The 13608-nt window shown below is 42.0% G+C and overlaps 1 protein-coding gene across 4 annotated transcripts in view; it reads right to left on the bottom strand.

The window, feature by feature from the left end:
* The window catches only part of SERTAD2 (SERTA domain containing 2), a 152362-nt gene that overhangs the window by 17668 nt on the left and 121086 nt on the right, over positions 1–13608 (bottom strand). Inside the window, exon 1 of one of the 4 annotated variants that reach the window (XM_077134397.1) lies at positions 3848–4136. The exons of the other annotated variants lie outside the window; for them this stretch is intronic. The gene's annotated coding sequence lies outside the window, so the exon portion shown is untranslated. Of the gene's footprint in view, positions 1–3847; positions 4137–13608 lie in introns of those variants that run through there. 4 annotated transcript variants of the gene reach the window in all.

Genomic DNA, 13608 nt, shown 5'->3' on the forward strand with positions numbered 1-13608 from the left:
CTGGGGTCGCTATAGCAGATGAATCCAATTTTGGTGCTGACTTCGGCGAATCCTGGCAGATGTTTCCAGCTATGCTCAGATGAGGGACAGAAGATCCCGAGACAGACACAGAGGTCTTTCCAGCTTCCATAACCCTCAGACCACAGTGTGGGTAAAACTTTCAAAGGGGAGTTCACATGGTCTGTATGCAGTGCTTGTTTAAATGATCTGTTTTACCCCATTAGAAATCCTATGTTTTAAAATATGTTGCAATGTTTTTTACTTTGAAATTTTCATTTGTATCTCAAAGAAAATTTTTAGACTCCAAGCCCGTTTTGGTCATCTCACTGTCTTCAAGGAAAAACAAAACAAAATAAAACAAGGCATCCATTTATCATCCAGAATAGGAATGTCTCTTATTGGCCTGACACATGCCATTCACAGATCCATACAAAGAACGAATGGCGGCAGTGCTGATGGGGAACAGTCACTGCACTGCTCCACTCCACGGGTGAGGGGCGCTGCAGGGGACAGTGCTGCTCCAAAGGCACAAGTTTGCCTTTAGTACCAACTGCCCTATCTGAGGCAATGATTTTTTTTTAATTGGTTGGTAGCTGTTGTCTTCAGAAATATTAAAACTTAATCAAATGCCCACATACTTCTTAAATAGGAGTTCTTGCTTCTGGATTTCTGTCAATTGCTTTAAAGACTAATTATCAACTGTAGGTAGGAAGTATGTGATCTAAAATGCACTAAGCGGGTGGGCCACGGTGGCTCAGCAGGCAGGAATGCTCGCCTGCCATGCCAGAGGACCCGGGTTCAATTCCTGGTGCCTGCCAATGTAAAAAAAAATAAAAATAAAATGCACTAAGCTGCCAATGTAAAAAAAAATAAAAATAAAATGCACTAAGCGGGGTCGTGGCATTTTTGGGTTTTCATGTTCTGCCCTGTCAGTATGATTCACAAAAGATCTGTAAGGACAGTTGCCATCCTTACTGTAAGGCCATTTCCACCTAAACTGGAGCTTGCCCTTTGGTGCTTTTGGCAGACAACCTGATCTTTGGACTCAGTAATCAGAGACAGTGCTCTCTCACCACCCCTCTCTCTCTCTCATTTATTCTTTTTTTTTGGCCAAGAAACTACTTCAACTAGAGTTATCTCCTGCAGAATATGCCATAACAACAAAAAATAAATCTCTATAGCAACAATGTTTTAAAAATGCTACAAGTGAATTAAAGTTTACACGCCTAAATGCCGACATTTATTTGTGCATATTTTTATCTAGATTGATAAAGTGGTCTCGATTTTTGTGATATAAATAAAATACAAAAAAAAAAGGCTGCGTTCTTTTCCCAGTACTCTTTAATAAGAAATCACAGCAAAAGAAACATCTGAAAGTTACTATCTGTTGCAACTTTTGCCTTCCATAGTTATTAAAGTGTAAATATTTTGACTGAGGGTAAATGTAGTATAATTTGATACTTTAGTATTGCTACGTTTTTTACTGATAGAAATCATTTTACATATTTGCATTCAAACATCTTCAAACCCCCTACCCCACCCACCCCACCATCCCTTTTAAATTCTGTGTGTGTGTGACTTTCTACAGTAATGCTATAACTTTTATTCTGCCTTTGGAGTACTGTCTAAAATAGTGGATGCACAAACTATTAGTCTCCACGCAAATGCTAGTGAGTTTTAAAATATCAAAATAAATCCTTATTTTACTATGCACATTATTAATAATTTAGTGTATGGCAACTGGGCAAAATTAATATTTCAGCTTCTCAAATAAAACAGCTTTAAAGAGGAGCAAAGCAGCGAATAAGAGTCTAGAGATTTTCTAAACCTGAATTAATATCCTTCCCTTAGTTCTTCAAGGGAAACAGGCCTGAGCAGCTATTACCTAAGAAGCTGTGACAGTTGCCTGACAATAAAAAATGTTCGCTAGGCCACCTCCTATCATACACTTGGTTGATATTATAAAATGAGTGCTCTCCCCTACCTGTCGTAATAAAGCAACAGAGCTGGGTGCCACACACACACATACACAAAGGCTGTAAAAGTCATTTCATAATACATTCACACATTTTAATTAAGAGGGGAAAGAAGTGAAATTAGTTTAAAGGGTCCCAAATTTGATGAACAACATAAACAATTTATATTAACATTAAAAAATGTAAGTAAATCAGTGAGGCGGAAGGAACATTTTTTAACATTTTGGTTTTCTGTTTGTTTCTTTTTTGTTTTTGTCATGAAGAAACTGATGAAATGAACAGGGAAGCAAAGTTTCATGAACAAGCTATTCTTGCCCATGCCTGAAGCTGGGAACTTGGGATGGGTATTTTCATCCTCACAACACACCCTAGCATGCTCAAATCAGAATATGACTGCTATAAAAAGGGGAGGAATGGGAGCTGGGGGGTGGGGGTGGGGTGGGCGGTGAGATATGCCTTCTGGTGAGCTGAGCAACCATCCTTCCCACCCCAAATCAGCAAAGCAAACCAATGAGTGAGAGAAGCTCTCAGGTGGTGGGTGCTCCAGAGGTTGAGTGGAGCCAAGAGCCCACTTCACTCTTGTCAGAAACCAGCCCCTAATTATAAAAGGCTCCTTGGAACACTTAGGGCCTCAGGGATCTACTGGAGACTACAACTTCTAGGTTCTTCACGTTTATTATGGACGTTTCTTAACACATATTGGGAAATCAAAAAAGCAAGTTTCAAGAACGAAGCTTGAAAACATTTACTATTCTCCTTAGGTCCAACTGGAGCTGCCCAATTCTATTCAAATAAAAACTGCTACAGTCTGAGCCTGGATGTCTCCCCCTGTTGATGGCCCCTCCCAATTCTGTGCCTATGAAAACTTACTTTCTACACCCTAAAATACCCGAAACTACCCAAAGCTTGCAAGCAAAAGTTATTCTAACATAAACTACATCTGATCTTTGTGTGAAACTTTAAACCTCTAACTATGAGGTCTACTCCCATCTCAATCTATTACTACTTCGGCTAAAGGTAAAGTAACTATATCAATGCCAAGAAAAAAAATAAGAAAGAACAATTTTCTCTCAATGCCAGGGCCCTGCGACGGCACCCCTTGGCTTAATGGTACAAAGTCCAGAACTTGGGACAGCTGGCGCCCCTCAGCCCCCTCCCTTTTAGTCAGAGGCAGTCAGCACGAAAATGACTTGTAGATTTGGAATTTAAAAACCGAAGAGACATGAAGTTTAATGTACAGAATATTTCCAAAATAAATTTACTTGGGCGCTCAGGGGGAAATAAAGGGATGGACCAAAAGGGGATAGGTGGTGGAGAGGGGTGCTTTTAAACCAACACCACCGGGTAACTCACTAAAACACGCTTCGTAGCAAGTTGGATGCAAACCCTGCCACGGACCTCGAAAGTGAAGCAGCCTTCACGCCAGAAATCCAGACCTTAAAAAAAAGTCTCCGACGTTCACAACAACAGAACTGCCACCACACGCACACACATCCCGGCGGTGAAGGGCGACAGCTCGCACCTCCCTCCGCCCGACCGCTCGGCTCTCGCCGGCTCCCGACCCCCTCCCGACCCGGGCCGGGACTGCCCGTCCTCCGCCCTTCCCCCAGCAGACCTGCCCGCGGACACGGTGGGCGCCCGGCCCTCGGGCCCGGGGGTCCAAGGGCGCGGGGCGGGGCAGCGGTGGCGAGAGCGATCTTCCGCGAACCTGCTCCCGGCCCAGGTCCCTCCCGCGGAGGCGCCCGCGACCCTCCCGGCAGCCGGCAGCTCCTCCGCCCTCCCCCGCCCCGGCCGGGTCCCGGCGCCACCCCCAGCCACCCGGAGCCCCGCGCTCCCGAGGACCCCTCCAGCCCGGCGCGGGGAGAACTTACCACATGCAGCTCCACCTGGGAACTAACGCATCAGGAGGGGTTTCCGCCCTCTCCTCAAGCTACAACCGCCCCATGCGGAGTCCCCCGCTCCGGGGGCCCGAGGGTGGCGCCGGGGAGCGGGGCGGGAGCGGAGACCCGGGCTAAGACTCCGCAGTCCTCCGCCTGCGCGCTCGGAGCATTATACAATGGTGGAGGAGGCGGCGGCGGCGGCGGCTGGCAGCGGAGGAGGAAGCGGGAGGCGGGCGGAGGGGGCGCCCTGACGGAGCGAGCGGCAGCTCGTGCTCCAGCACTCGCCGTGCAGGAGTGACGTGCGGCGAGCGAGCCTGCCGCGAGCGCCGGCCCTGGGCCTGCAGGCCCCGCCCCCGCCGGCCCCGCCCCGCCCCCTCCCCCGGCGGTCCCGGGAGGCGCGATAAATGCCGAGCAGGGCCGCGGCCGCCCCGGGAGCAGGAAGGAGCAGGCGGAGCACGCGAAGCGCCGGGGAGCAGCGCCGCCCCCCAGCTCCCTCCCCGGCCGGCGCGCCCTTTATTTTCTCGTAAGGAATGGCTTACAGAGGCGAGGAGAGAAAAAGATACTCTGGTCTGAGGCACAGAACTATTACCAGTAATCTCCGCACACTCTAGAAAAAACTCAGGCAAATGTCGAAGCTGCTGGCGACAAAGGCGGCGGCGAGTGAGGCGCGCGCACAGCCCGCTAAGTCGCGCGACCGCAAATATGACAAGCATCTGAGCTATTCGGCAACTTGGGGCCGGTCAGCGGGGCACGCAGGGTCCCTGCAGGAGCGAGGGGCAAATACCCAGCCCCGAGGGGCTTGGGTCCACGCTGCCCGCCGGGGACTCGAAGCAGGGGTCCCGGGAGGGCGGGAGGGGCAGCGTCCGCGGCAGGGACACTCCCGGGATGCACCCGTCTGGGGCGCACCCGTGGCCTACAGAAATGTCCAAATGGCAGGAGGGGGTCCCAGCTGGACCCGGGTACAGAAAAAGCCTCATGAGGACGTTAGTCACAGCCCAACACTCGAAATGGGTCACCAAGACAGCAGTACTTTCGGAGCACGACGGAACCGGGCTGTATCCTTCAAGGCAGCCTGCGCCGCGGTGCAGACCCGACAGCCCGCCGCCCGCCCTCTAGGGCCCACCAGGTAGGGAAGCCAGGCTTAGAGACACAGGAGGGTCAGAACTGCCATCGTCTGTTCAGAAGGTTCATGTTGATAGCCTTTTCCCTCTCCTTAAGAAAGCTTATGCTCTAAACTACTTACATTTACCTGGGAAATTTATACTAGTTGGAAGAGGAGAGGTGTGCGTCCTTAAAGGGTGCGATGTTAAGAGCACCAGCATAAGAGGCCAGAGACAGCTCTACGGGAAAATGAATGGTATTTTTAAAATGACGTGCACTTTCAGTGTAAAGACATAAAAAGTAATTTGGACACCTTAAAATTTTGGCTGCCACCCCAATCAATATCATCTCAGATCACTTGGTCTTTTAATGCTCCACTATACTAGTTGTATTTAAGGGTAATAAAGCTTTAAGACCAAACATAAAGGTGATTATAAGTCCTTAACATCAAGACAAGCGTAGACCTAGTCAAGATGTTCTGTAATGATTTGTTATCAATCAAACTGATGATCTTACCGATATTAAACGTGGGCTCAAATGTTGGTAGAGGAGACTGTTTGCTGTTTTATCTTTATTTAAGGGGAATGGAAGAGGACCTTCAGTATAATTAAAATCTTATACAGATATGTCTTTAATTACAGCCAATTCTAAAAACTATTTGTGGGTGTTCTTTTTTTCTCCCAAAATTTGTGCCCGGGTGGCATAATATTCAAACATTTTGCCATGAAGCCAAGATATTTTTCATTTTCAGAGTTCTGTTTTTTAGACACGACACTACCTACTAACAGTTTCCTAACCACCAGCTTACCTACTTTCAGCACTCACTTGAAGGAAAAGCCATTGAAATAGAAGCTGCAATAATCTCTTCCTGTGATATCTGTAGACGAAGCCAGAGACATTAGCTCTGTTGCATTTAAAATGAATTTTAAATATTATTCATGATTGAAGTTAGCAGAGAGTTAGACTGTCAGAATTTTTGTGACACTCCAGATATTTTTTAGCAAGTGAATTACTAAATGCCAGATCCAGTTCAGAAGAACCAAGAACAAAAGCACAATTTTTTGTGTCTCCAGAGTGGACACATGAATCTGCTAAAGCATGTTTTCTGTTTGCGCTCAGTAAAGTTTCAGCTTCTTAGGAGAGTTTTGGTTTGAAATTGTTTTCACCTCTTTCTTACATTTTTGAAAGCTATAACCTCTTGTGCACACTTTACATACAACTCCCTCCTCCCCCCACGTTCCGATTTTTGACCAAGAAATCACAGCCTGGAGTGGCAGCTTCAACAGCTGCTGATCCAGTCCAACACCAGGTGGTTAACCCTTCCCCTGAGGCAGAGTCACTCACGGGCCAGTGCAGGGATCCTGCCTCACCACCAGAAGCCCAGGCCCTCTCTGCACTTTTGAAGTCAAAACCTTTTGGTTTGAAGTGGGCATAATTTTAAAAAATTATTTATCCCTGGCAAATGAACAAGAAGTGCTTAGTGAGTATGTCAGTTTGCTTTTCACTCTTTAAGGTATTTAAAATAATCTTACGCCCAGGGCCTCATTCAGAATTTCCAGTTTCTCTCTCTCAATTTCCCATAACATAACTTTAGAACAGTTATAAGAAATTGGACCAGTCATCCACCATTAACTATTAGTAACATGTCTGTTTAGAAAGAAAATAAATATTGATTTTGTCATTGTAGACACATTTTTAAAATTTAAAATTATAAATAAAAATATTGTAGATAGTAACTAAAAAAAATACTCCTGAGTTTAATTTCAGAGAGGTATTTACTTCTCAGCATTACGCTGTGGTTCTGGTTGCTAGTTTACACTTCACTGCCTCTCTTTTGCCCTCACATCTTGCAGGCTAGTAAACTACAGCACTAAGTGAAGGCCGCTTTTAGCACTTAATTAGCATACACCAAAGAAATAACACAGGGACAAGATGGTTATATAAACCGAGAAACAAAGACTTTAAAACATTTTTTGAACTTCAATTAAATTTCTTTGCCCCTTTATTATGTATTTCATCTTTAAGTTTCCGTGTGAGTACTGGTAATAATCGTCTAACTTTTCCTTGCAAATATAGGTTACGTTGATTTTATGTTCCAAAAAGGGAAACATTTCAGTTATTAAATTGTATACAGATGACCAGGATAAATAATCTTTCCATCAGAAATGAGATCCTAAACTGAATGTGAATTTTTGAAATCCGTGATAACTTAGAATGTCTTCAAAATAAAGTTCTAGAAGCCATATCACCTGATTATTGAGGAGTTGATACAAGATACCACCCATGATTTAGAAAACGAAGTAAACTCACAAATATAAACACAAGGCGTTTAAACCTTTATTACACTAAAGAACAAGTAATTCATTTACTTCTGTAAACTTCTCTCCATCTCTTCTCTTCTTTTTTCCGCATGGGCAGGCACCAGGAATCGAACCCCGGTCTACAGCATGGCAGGTGAGAATTCTGTCAATGAACCATTCCATCGTTGCACCACCCCCTTCTCTTTTTTTATGCTTACTTTTTTTTTTATTGGAGTTGCTGTAGGTTTACAGAAAAATCATGCAGAAAGTCGAGTTCACATACACCTCCCCAACACCCCCCTCAGTTTTCCCTATTCTTCACATTTTGCATTAGTGTCTCCATGCTTTCTTCCACTTTTTTTGGTCAGATTTTTTTTCCCTTCTCCTCCCTGGAGTCACACTTCACACACGCAGAACTTGAACTCCAGTGAAGGGCTCCTTTTGCAAAGCTTCCCATGTTGTTACTGGACTGCTTTGCCGTGACTCCACCTTATGTTACGTGAGAGATTTCATTCTTTTGTTAGAGATATATACCTTTTTCTCTTCTAAAATTTTGAAAATATTTAAGTCCTAGCTTGGAGCAAAATATTAATGACAATATGTGAAGAAAAGGTTTTTAAACCACTTTTTTTCTCCTAGCAATTCTGATTAATCCCTTATAATGATTATTAGAGGAGATGGCTTCTATTGGACATTTGCTTCTTTTCTATTCCATTTGCCACTATTTTCTGTTAAAATTCTCAAATAACTTCTGAGGTCTGTCTTTGGAGCAGCCCTCCTCAGAGACTTCCGCTTTTGCTTCCCCTCTCCTCAGCTCCCCCACGTGGGCCTTTGCTGAGGCCTGGAAACCCCAGTGTTGTCCTCTTGGGGGGCACACCCTACTGAGCTGCTTCTCAGGAACATCCTTCTCCTCCCCAGGTCCAGGCTCAGCACCCCCCTCCCCACGTGTTGGTCTCTGCATTTCCTGTTCCTAAATCATTCTCCCTTCATGAAGAGTTTACACTTGTCTCGAGAACTCAGCACTTCTGGCTTCCATGGAAAATCTTAATGAATGTTAGAAATATCACAGCCTGCAGACCTTCTTTCTCCCTGGGAATCAACTCGGTGAGAGAAAGAGTGCTGGACCAGGAGTTTGGATGCCTTGTACAAATAAATCACTTAACTATGATTAAGCTCTGAATTTGTAGCTTCTTAATCTGCTATGTAACTGATTTAGGATTGGCAGCAGGTCCTAGTAGAAAAAGTGTAGGGCATTTTGAGTCAGGAGATTTCAAGTTTTAACCCTCAGCCATAGCCAGCAGTAAAAATGACTCAGACTCTGGACTTTGCTGAGTCTGTTTGTGCACCCTGGAGAGGGGGAGCTTGGACTTGAAGTTTTCTAAAGTTCCTTCCCAGAGCTGGGAGTCCATGAAAAGACAATTACAACAATTTGACTATCCCCATAGAACAGTTTTAGGGACCAAATGAGAAAAATGTAAGTGATCTGAAACCTGCTCAGTGCTTAGCTCACTTGGAAAACCAAGTTCATAGTCATGCATTTTTAAAAGAAAGGCCTAGAAATACAAATAATGATAATGTGCTCTGTTCAACAGGATTTGTTCTTTGAATTATTTTTCCTGTTTAGAAGATGGATTTGAGCAGACCCATCCATATTCTCCTGGACTTGTCATCCCTCATGGTTCAAGTCACCCCAGCTGTGAAGTGTGTAATAACCCACCCCCCAGCCCTCCTCCAATGTGTGTATAGGAGTGGTACAATTTCCAGGGCACCTTTATATGGATTAACTTGTTTGCTCTTCTTAACCCCTTCTCTGAGTCACTGGCAGGGCAGATACTACTGCCCACACCCCACAGATGAGTAAACAGAGGCTCAGAGCTGGACTTGCCAATTGAACTCTTCATCTCACCAAGCTGATTCCCAGGGAGAAAGAAGGTCTGGAGGAGCATGATTTCTAACATTCACTGAGACTTTTCTATAGAAGCCAGGAGAGTCGAGCGTCTCAAAAAGAGTATGAATTCCTCAAGAAGGGAGTGAGGTTTATGGCCAGGAAATGTAGAGTCAACATGTAGAGACCAAGAGGAGGGGAGTGCTGTGCCACAATTTGGGCACCATTCTGCTTCCACACCTCTTTCCTAGAGTCACAGAATAACAAGTCTGTCTTTTTACACAGAGAGCTCAGGTCCTGTTTGTCCTTAGCCTTGTTAGTTCTGCATTATAACCTGCAGAATTAGCAACCCATAACCACCAGAACAAAAAAGAAATAAAACTCATGTCCTCCAGCCCCTCACTCATATCCAAAACAGTTTATAAAACTGTCATTCTTGGGCGGGCAATGGTGGCGCAGTGGCAGAGTTCTTGCCTGCCAGGCTGGAGACCCGGGTTCAGTTCCTGGTGCCTGCCCATGTCAAAAAAAAAAAAAAAACAAACTGTTGCTCTTGTATAGCACATTCTCAATTCTCTAAAACAATATCTGACATACAGTAGGCATTCAGTAAATAATCACTAAATAAATGAATGAAATGAATTAGTGAATGCCAAAGAGCTTAAACCAGCTTCATAAACTTAAGGGGTTAATCTTTCCTGCTAAAGTTTTCCTCTTACTACCTCCTCACTGCAGTGTGTATGTCTGCATGCAAAGCGTTTAAATAACCATACACGTACATTGTATTTTGGAACCTTCATAATTAGAGGGATCACAGTTAGTGATATATTATTGAAATTATAACTGCTTTTTAGCTTTCTAAAAGATGCTATTTGAGTTTAACGTAGTTAAAAGAACTCGTGGACACTCACAGTGTAACACAGCATTAAGAGGCTATACAGCCTTACAGATAAAACACCAAATTATTGTCATAATTCCACCATTCTGACTTATTTAATGAAGATTTCCTCTTCCTACTTACTTTAAGAATTAAAATTCTCAGTTAAATTATTTTAGAAACACAGCAGGAGTTGATATTTGTGGGTAAAGAAGTCTGATATCAACTGGAGAAAACCAAAGAGCAAGCTTTGGCTGTCAATCTAGAGATAAGTTAATATTTTTAAAACTCGATTTACCTATCCAAATTTTCAGGCGGATATCTAATGAGTCAAATGACCATTAATTGCTGACAACTCAACCCCTCTTGGTCGTGGAATACAAACATATGCCAATAATCAAACACGTGAATGTCATCAACCAATATTAATTCCCACAAAGTTTTCAAAATGATGATGGGAAAAAATTTCTCCCAAAAGTACTATTCTAAAAAAGATGTCTTTTATGTCTCAAAAATCAAGCAAGTTTATGTGACTGGTGAGGCTAAATTCAATTTTCTGCCACACATTCTCATATCTAGTATAGAAACTATTTAGGATTGTGTACTTTTAAAGGAGTAAAGAGAACTTTTAAGAGAAGCTTGGTGATTTTGTAATGTAAGTAATATATTTAAGCCTTTTTTATGAATTCCAATTACAAAAATTTTACTTTCAGAAGTTAAAAAAAAAGTCAATGCTTTAAAATGTGCATAAAGCCCAGGAAATGCCTCTAAATCCAGGCTATTACATAGCACTAGAAAATAAAAATGTGGATAGAGGATATGGTTAAATGTAAGAGAGTAGAATTTTCCTTATCTTTTAGTCAGTGCTATAGAACTCTTTTAAAAGGCCGGTTGTCAGAATCAACAGGAATTTTCCAAAATTATCCAACTATCTAATAGTAGTCCTCATTTTTTAAAATGAAATCACTTTCATATAATTTATATTTAAAATATCAGAAAGGTACAGAGTGAAGTCAAGTAGGAAAAAACTAAAGCAAACATCTCAGATAAACACCACCACCACTTTAGATACGCTTGTGTAACCAATCAATTGTCTTTTAAAGCATGCTTTAAATGCCAAAATATTTAATTTTGCTAACTAATATTTGTTTCAAACTATTTGCTTAGAGAAGTGTTTTTTTGGGTTATGATGAAACTCCTTAAATGGGCAATTATCAGAGAAACTGGTTTTAAGGAGTCTCTTAAAATGATCTATATGCAACTTCCCTTTTTAAAAACAGAAGTTGAATGTGTAACACCAAATTTAGAAAGGAGAGTGGATGGCAGCAAATACCACGAGAATATCATCTATATGTAGACTCCCACTGCCATTCTGTTCTTTTACAAATACATGTACCCTCTACTATCTTGAATTTGCTCAAACAATGCATGTATTTAATTGTCCCTAAAGATGAGTGTTTTAAAATAAAGCATACTCCAAAAGAGTCACAGCAAACCAAAGATCTCACATATAAAGTGCCAGATTCCCTCGTGATAACTACAGCAACGATTCATTTTGCTTTGTTGCACAGGGAGCAGCACAATACAATACCGGACCTGAAGATAAACAGCTTTTATGGGAGTAATATTACTAATTTCAACTCCATTTATATTTCTGTTTAACCTCCTTTAAGAAATTAAAGCCCAAGTTACCAAAGAAAAAAGGTGGGTGTTTTAAAATTAATCAGGTGTTCATTTTTAATCTATTCTGATTTGTTACCACTTTAGAACTGTTAGATATCATGCCTGCAGTTTTAGTGATAAAAATTAACAGCTATAAGGATGAGACCACAGAATCACTATTTTCACATTACAGCCAAAAAAGGAGTGAGAAAATAAATGTCTTTCCAAAAGCTCATCAGATGAAAAGATCAGAATTAATAGAGAGCCATACCATCTAATGGACAAGAATACTTAACACTATATAAACATCAGTTCTCCCCAAAGTCGTCCATAAATTAAATGCAACTCCAATTTAAATCCCAAAGCTTTTTTTTGTTTCATGGAACTTGGAAAATATCCTAAAATTCATGTGGATTATAGTAAATGACCAAGAACAGCTGTAATAATTTAAAGAACAAAATGGGGGGGAGTGTCCTGTCAGATAGTAAGGTTTATTATAAAGCTCTACTAATTAAAACAGAGTGGTATTGGCATAGGGATAGAGAAATAGAACAGAATTGAGAGTGCAGAAATAAACCTACATATGTATGGAAAATCAAAGTGAGATTACAGATCAGCAGGGAAAGAATGGACTATTCAATAAATGGCTCAGGGTCATCTGATCATAGGCATGAAAAATAACATAAAATTAAGTTCGTAATATTTACCCCCAAAATACATTTCAGGTGTATTAAAATCTAAATATGCAAAACAAAACTTGTAGTAGGAAATGGTTATTATGGTCTCAGGATAAGGAATGTGTGCTAATCATTGTTTGCTTCTGGAGATTCACTCTCCACTTGCCTCTGTGCCTTGAAATGCTGACCTCTAGAGATTGCCTCATCCAAGCTTCCTTGCCAACTGGTTTCCAACTGGGTTCAGCCAATAGAAGGCATTAGGAGTGAGGTAGGTCAGAGGAGAGAGAGGCTGGGGTATTTTTCCCCTGATGTTTCCTGCTTTGGGCCCCAGTTCTGGCACTGTCGGTCCCCACAAGCACAGCTCCAGCCAAGTGGCCCCTTCTCAGGGCTCCAATACTCACTGGGTTCCAACATCACCATTTCCTCCCCATGCCCCTTCACGTCTAGGGACAGTAACAGCATCACATTGCTGTTGGTGTTCAGTGTCTCAACTTTTGTCACATTTCTGTAAAAAAGTTTCTTCATTAAAATCGCTTTGCTTGAATCATTTGCATGGAATACTGTTTCCTGCTGAGACCCTGATTGTTAAGAAACAAGACAACTGACACATAAACCATAAAGAAAAAGGTGACTAACTTTGATTATGTTAAGAATTAAACGTCTATTAAACAAATAAAATATAATATGAAGAAGTTAAAGCTAAAGGCTTTGGAATGATAATATGTGATCCATATAATCAACAAAAGGTTAATATCCAGAATTAACAAAGAACTCCAACATCGTTTTTAAAAACATAAAACCTACCAGAAAAATGAGTAGAAGAGGAAACGCATTTGAAAGAAGCTATAGGAATGGCCAATAAGCATATGAAAAGATACGCAACAACACTAGCCATTAGGGAAATGCAAATCAAAACCACAATAAGATGCCACCTCACACCCACTAGAATGGTGATTTAAAAAATGGAAAATGAGTGTTGAGAGGATGTGGAGAAATTGGAACACTCATGCATTGTTGGTGGGAATGTAAAATGATGCGGCCACGGGGAAAAACAGTTTGGTTGTTCTTCAGAAAGTTATGTATAGAATTACCATATGACCCAGCAGTCTCACTTCCAGGTATATACTCTGAAGAATTGAAAACAGGGACTCAAACAGATATTTGCACATCACTGTCTATACATGCATTATTCACAGATGTATTATTCACAATAACCAAAAGGCAGAATCAACCCAAGTGTCCAGTAATGGATG

Source organism: Tamandua tetradactyla, chromosome 17, assembly GCF_023851605.1.
Source record: "Tamandua tetradactyla isolate mTamTet1 chromosome 17, mTamTet1.pri, whole genome shotgun sequence".
In the NCBI taxonomy this organism is placed as follows: Eukaryota; Metazoa; Chordata; class Mammalia; order Pilosa; family Myrmecophagidae; genus Tamandua; species Tamandua tetradactyla.